The sequence below is a fragment of the Odocoileus virginianus genome, chromosome 33 (assembly GCF_023699985.2).
Source record: "Odocoileus virginianus isolate 20LAN1187 ecotype Illinois chromosome 33, Ovbor_1.2, whole genome shotgun sequence".
In the NCBI taxonomy this organism is placed as follows: Eukaryota; Metazoa; Chordata; class Mammalia; order Artiodactyla; family Cervidae; genus Odocoileus; species Odocoileus virginianus.
The window spans coordinates 34,984,007-34,991,185 of NC_069706.1; the positions used below are offsets into that span (position 1 = coordinate 34,984,007).

The 7,179-nt window shown below is 48.5% G+C and overlaps 1 pseudogene; it reads right to left on the minus strand.

Moving 5' to 3' along the window:
- Positions 1-6,010: 6,010 nt before the first annotated feature.
- On the minus strand, positions 6,011-6,956 carry LOC110144325 (26S proteasome non-ATPase regulatory subunit 6 pseudogene; annotated as a pseudogene).
- Positions 6,957-7,179: the final 223 nt, after the last annotated feature.

Here is a 7,179-nt window from a genome sequence, read left to right on the forward strand (position 1 = left end):
TCCATGCCTGCCTTTAGGGTTTTATGTGCTGCACGTCCTTCTGTGTGGTGCAGTACTTAACACCAGCGACCAGGACTGGAAAGGCCTTTCTGGGTACGGGGTCCTCGACAGGAGCCTGCTTAGATGCTGGGTCACAATGGACATACCGAGAAAGTTCCCTGGCAGTCCAGTGGTTGGGACTTGGTTCTCTCACTGTCTGGGTGCAAGGTTTGATCCCTGGTTGGGGAACTAAGATCCTGCAAGCCATACCACACATCCCAAAACAAAACAATAGGTATACTGAGATTTTTTGGCTTTTGCCCGGGGCGGGGGGGGGCGGGGGGGGGGCGGTTATAGTCATGAAGAAGGCTGAGATGGAGAAGATGCGGAAATGTCTGAAACTCTAGCCTCTGAAAAATTCTGGATCATATACTGTGATGGCCATCTAATGTGTTTTTAATTTTTTAAAACTCATCACTTTTGGCTCCTCTTTGATGCCTACCACAGACTTGAGGCTGACTTTGTTTCTCCAAGTGCAGACCATGAAGCATCACAGTAGGGTCACTAGGCTTCTTGCTAGTCACGCAGGTGTCGGACCCATGAAGTATAATTCCTGAGGGTAGAGCTCCTAAACATTTACGCTGAGAACTGGTCATGAAATGGAGAGCATTTCTAGGAGATAAATGTGAGCGAGGCCTTACTAGGTTCTGCGTGGTAAAGGGGAGGAAGTGGCAGGCAGGAGGTGCCTGGCTTCTCCTGTGCAGGTGCAGCTGTGAAGCTCTGGGAAAGACGCCTGAGCACGTGGAGCTGCTGGGTGATGGCCCGTCACTGCATGGGAGGGCTCAGTCCCTTCTCTGCCCAGGCGCTGACCGCCTCTACCCTGCAAAGACCATGACCGTCACTCCTCAGAGCTGCTCAGGGGGACCTGAGACTCGGCAGGGCCACTGTGTGAAAAATACATTAAAAAAATACCTTTGCAATAGCTATAACATTTGATTCACTTGAGTGTCCTAATGATTCATCCCTTTCTCCTGATTCCTCTTTTCTGTCCCTGACTGGGCATTCCTCAGTGTTCAGTCACGGTATCGGTGGTCTCTTTCTATGCCTATGCTGTTAACCCCGGGAACCCATTTACTCCGATGACCTCAACTATTAGCTTCAATTAATGTTTACATCTGCATACTTGGTCCTGATCTCTCCCAAGCTCCAGTCTCTGGTCTCATCAGGTGGTGGGGCATTTACCTTTGGGCCTTTTGAAAGTTTCAAATTGTTTCTTTCAAACCAGATACATTCCCCCCCCCCCCATAAACTGCCCCCTCTCAGAATTTCTATAAACTGCTCAAGGTCAGAAGGTCTGAGGTGGACTTCTCTGGTGGTCCCGTGGTTAAGAATCCGTCTGCCAATGCAGGGGACACGGGTTCAGTCCCTGGGAACTAAGATACCACATGCCACAGGGAAACTAAGCCTGCGCTCCCCAACTGCTGAGCCCTCACCCTATAACCCATGCTCTGCAACAAGAGAAACCACTTCCCTGAGAAGCTTGTGCGCCAGGAAGCTAGAGAGCAGCCCATGCTCACCTCCACGAAAGCCTAAGAGCAGAAACAAAGACCCAGTGCAACCAAAAATCAAATAAAAAATTTTTAAAAGTAATTATTCTCATCCTCCTACATCTGACCAGCATCAGTCAGATGCTGAGCAGGAAAGTCCTGAGCAGGAAGGATGGATTGCTGTCACAGGGGAAGGTTTTAGAATTGAGGTCATGGAGGCGGGGGGATTTCCAAGTGAAGGTCTTAATAGAAGCAGACACGTGGCATATACTCTTCCTGACCCTTTCCCAACTGGTTTTTGTATGGCCACGTGGGGATTTATAGCTAAGGAGCAGGGAGGGGGGTCAGTGGATGGGAACTTCCTAAGGGGAAGCTTTAGGGGTCAGAGGGGTTTGGCTAAACTGACTTAGGATTCTTGCTGGAGAAAGGGCAGGGTGGTTGGACATCTCCCTGGGGTGATGGTGCAGGATGACTAGATATTAAGGGGGTTCAGATGTGAAGGACGGGGGACTCGCTAAAACTAGATTTTACAAGGAAGAGCACAGAGGGGGCCTAAGAAAAGGTTTGGAAGTCTAAGGTTTGCTCAAGCAAAAAGTCTGTCGCATCAAATAGCAGTATGGTAATAAGCCCCAAACACACCCTACGTTCACTCCCGTGAGGTTCCTGCATCCTGCTCCAGCTCCCTACCTTCAGCCAATGAGAATTAGAATCCAGGAGGGCCTTGGAAAGCATCTTCAACCTCGGCTTGGTGCAGACACTGTGGGCAGTATCCCCCGGCAGCAGGCTCTCCAGCCTCCGTGGTGCTGTGTGCAGGGATGGGAGGCTGGCTGCTGCCCCAGGCAAAATCACTGGACCTTAAGTTGTGCTGAGTGCCGCCCCCTCGTACGCTCCTGCTTTCTACCCTTAGCTCTGCCTTCTCACCTGTGAGTGATTCACAAGGACATTATCAGTCATAACAAAAATAACAAAGCAATTTCATCCCTGATGCTTCCTGCCCACCCTAAGTCACACCTGTCCTTTGAGCTCCAACTGAAATAACTCTGAGAGAATATTCTGTGTTCAGTTTCCAAGTAAGGGAAAAGCCTGGTTTTACCTGAACATGACAGCTGGCAGGAGTGTGAACCGAAAAGAACATCTTAGCAAACTGTTCCTGATTAAAAGATTGTCTTTAAAAGCTCCCCAAAGACTCTTTCTTTTTTCTTTTTCAAGGAAATCAAACCAGTCCATCCTGAAGGAAATGAGCCCTGAATATTCATTGGAAAGACTGATGCTGAAGCTGAAGCTCCAATACTTTGGCCGCCGGATGTGAAGAACCGACTCATTGGAAAAGACCCTGATGCTGGGGAAGACTGAAAGCAAAAGAAGAGGGCAGCAAAGGATGAGATGGTTAGATAGTATCACTGACTGGATGGACATGAATTTGAGCAAACTCCCGGTGACAGTGAAGGACAGGGAAGCCTGGCGTGCTGCAGTCCATGGGGTCGCAAATAGACATGATTTAGTGACTGAATAACAAATTGTTTATAGAGTTTTTTTTCCACTTTAAAAAAGCAGTAGGTGCATTATTTTAAATATGTTAATAATGAAGAACTGAAGGGTTTTTTAATGAATAAAAATTACCATGGACTATCATCTGTACACACAGGTAAATACGGTCGCCAGCGTGGTTTCTTGGGAATGACAGGAGACTCGCAGCACCTCCCTCCACGAGCATGGTTTCCCTCGCTTTGGCAAAGCTGCCAACGCCAACTCCCCTGTCAAGCCCCGAGCCCGGGCGTCGTCCTGGCTGCGCGGGTTTTCCTCCCCACATCAGCTCCCTCCATGTCTCCAGCCCATCCTATCTGGCCCATTCCGGGGGTGCCTCCGCAGCGGCCGAGGCCGTCTCTAACTTGTTCCGGACTTCGGCACCAGCCTTAACAGCAGGTCTCTTTGCTCCCGAAGTCTCCTCCAGCCCACTGGTCCTGCCTGTGCCGGAGTCATCTCTCCTAAAGGCTGATTGGATGATGGCACCTCCAAGCTTTCCATCCTTCCTCCTGACGGGGGCTTCTCACTTCCCGGCCCTTCCCACTCTCCCGAGCGCTCCAGCACTCGGGGCTACGCAGAACGCAGAACGGCAGTGACAGGGCCAGGATGGCATTCAGTGCCTTGGGCCTTTGCACATGCTAATGGCCTTCCCCCTCATCCACTCACCTCCTCCTCCGTAACCTTCCCCTAGTCTGTGGAGCCTTCCCGGGGCCTGGTGGATGCCACCTTCCATCCCCACCAGGTCCACCATTTCCTCCAGCGGCCTCTGCACCTTGTACACACGCTCATGATTGTGCTCATCTTTCCTCCTCTGTCTTCTTATTTGTGCACACCTCTGTCTCCTTCACTCTGATGGGGTTTTTCCTACATTTTCACACTTTGCCACCACAAATAAGTATGGCATTCATAATCAGAAAAAATATACACCAAGAAAAAGGGAAAATAAAGGTAGCAAGGAGTACCAGCCATGTCGTAGGCACTGTGCATCAGGCATTGTTCTAAGTGCTTTACCTGATAACTCATTTAATCTTTGTAGCCAGCCTGCGAGGTGGGTACTATTACTGCCCCGTTTTTATTCCCTTTTCTTCAGGAAAGAAGAAAGGAAGGACAGGAGGGAGGGGAGTTCTCCGGGCACAATAGACGGCGCAGGGAGACTCAGAGACACTCATTACAGTCTCCCCAGATCTCTTGCCACTGATCCTTGAAGCTCTTCGCCAACAACTGAGTGAGTGCCGTGGGGGATACAGAGATGAACCACTCAGGGCTTCTGCACTAAGAGGGCGCTAGCCTAATGGGAGCCAGAGGCCCCAGGAGAGGTCAGTAACCATCATGATAGGGTATCTTTACTGACCATCTATGCGCCAGCATGGACAGGAAAGTCAGCATTATCTTCACACGATCATCTGTGCTGTTAGTCATATTAACACCCCTCTTTTTACAGATGAGAACCTGATACACGATAGAGATAGTAAGCAGTGGCACAGGCGTTCAAACCCAGGCAGTCTGGCTCTGGAGCTCGGGCTCTTCGTTACACCACAGTGTTGTCTCTGCAAATGAAACGGGGAATCACAGGAAGCCAGCCCGCTGATGTCCACATGGACAGAGCACGTGGCTAGCACAAAAAGCTTCAGTGAGCAAATGGCATTAAAGCTGAATTGAGAACAGGGGTCAGTAAATACAGGCAACTGTTCCTTTTTTAGTGTTACTAAGGGTGTGATTTCTCCTTCCCGCAAGACTCCATCATGTTCCCCTGGATACCACCCCAGACCATGTCAACATTACAGTCACCGTCACCATCATGCCCACGTGCGGGACCTTCTGTGCTGTGTGGCACTCTGTGTGTGGGACAACACTTAGGCTGGGGGCAGGCAGACATCATCAAGACAAAACTGTCCAGACTGTGAAACACCACTGCCGTCCTCTTCCCTCCTGGTCTGCCTTATCACAGTGTGGACTCCAGACGAAAAGTTCCAATGAAAAGGAAGTTCAGGTGGTCTCTTAAGCAGGAAGAGGCTGATGCATCAGCAGACTCATGGAGTAGCAAGTGACCCCCAAAAAATTGCTCATAAAGCTACTTGTTACCTGTCTTGTACCCTGAATTAAACATAGAAGTTCTCAGAGATTTGTATCTGCTCTAATTACACCATAGAAACACCGAACTTCACCAGCTGAACGATCCTCTGGGATAACCCCACTCCATTTTCTTTACTGTTCAGGGACTGTCACTCTGTCCTGTCAGATTTCACCACTGACTCCACAACCGCCATCAGAGGCCTCTCTGCTCACCAGCCTCCCCAGGACCCCTCAGCCCCTTTCCCATGAGCTTGCCACTGACTCCCACCACCGTGTCTCTGTGGTACCGTTCCGTTTGCAGTGTCCTGCCCTCCTCTCCAGGTTGCTGAATTCCCAGTATGTTCACACCTGGGGGAAAGCACTACAAGCACAAGGACAGCAGCTGCAAAGGGCTCTTGCAGAGGGCTGTGTTTGCCACATGCTCGGAACAGTGAGGGCGCTGCTGTCTAGGAAGGGGGGTGCTCTGAAAGTCGACTAGCAGATGGGAGGGTTTTTTTTTCCACACAGAGTTTCTTGGTCCTTGATTCCACACTTGATCTTAGCCAAAAGGCCGAGAAGCGATGGTCCTTGATTCCAGTTGAAATGAACAGAAAATTTCCCTAGATATTACAGGCAAGGATTAACTGCTGGTGTGAATCTTTCCTCTTTTCACATTTGAGTCCCTGGCCCGGCACATCTTCTACTAAGCAGCAGCCTATGTGGGCATCCACTGGTCTCCACGGCGTGAATCCTCCATTGCTCCACCAAGGCTGGCCACTTGGCAAAGCCTTTGTTCATTTGCTTGAGCTTGTGTGTTTTTTTTTTTTTTTTGAAAGAAACAATGCACTATTTATTTTTTACACAGTTCAACTGGGCACAAAGTAAGCTATAAAAATTCTCAATAAGGATGTTTAAAGAAAATCCTTTGTGTATTTGGTTTTACATATTAATTACTCTAGAAAGTTTCTGAACTCTGTTTAATAGCAGATCTCCTTTCTTGATAGTTTCTTGGTACTGCCAGTTCTTGCTATCAGGTCTGTTGGTTTCCACTATTTCATTCACTTTATCTGTTTTGCAGTGTAGCCTCCCAGCAGCAATAAACCTGGAGAGTTCCTGATCAATGAACTCCACACCAACACCAAACGCTTCTGCCATGTAGCCCAGGGTTAGCGACCGGTAGGACTCCAGCAGCTGACTGTACGCGTGGATTCGCATCTCTCGCACGGAGTACCGATAATGAGGTGCGAAAAGCCAGTCCTTTTTCATTTCCTGTTCCACAACAGCGAATGACTGGAAGAAAACAGAGTAACGGCATTCGTAGAGTGAAAACAGATACTGGCGAACAGCTGGAAGACTGTGCAACACTTCAAGAATCTCTGCTCCTTTAATTACCTTTTCCCTGAGATCCGGTCTTTCTAAGGCAATCATGCTGACACAGACAGTGTAAGTCACAAAGGTTTTATAATCCATGAGTTCATAGGACGTAAATGTCGAAACTGTATCAAGGAAGAGTTCAGCTGCCTGTTTGAAATCACGAATAGCTACACAATAAAGACCTTGATATACTTTTAGGCGGTTCCTCCGGTCCCAATCTCCTCCTTCCTCTATCAAGCTTTTGGCCTTTTCTGTATTTCGAGTGATGAGGTCATTATCCATGTAAAATAAGCCAATTCTCAGGAGATAGAACACAATATCCAGTCGGTGACCCAGCGCCACAGTTTTGTCATATGTCTTGCGAAGGCCGAGTACCTCTGCCGAACAGGCGACAAGGAAGGTGCTTGTGTGTTTTTTAAAAACAACTTTATTGAGATGTAATTCATCACCATATCCAGTGGTCTTTAGTATCCAGAGTTGTGTAACCAGTCATCACAATTTGACGTATCATCCTAAAAAGAAATTCTGCACCCTTTAGCAGTTACTCCTCACTTCCCTCCAATTCCCCCAGCCCTAGACAACTACCAGTCTACTTTCTGTCTCCATGGACTTGCCTATTCTAGACATTTCATGTAAACTGGTATCATAATTGTACAATATGTGGCTTTTCGTGTCTAAGTTTCTTTCAGTTAGTATAATGATG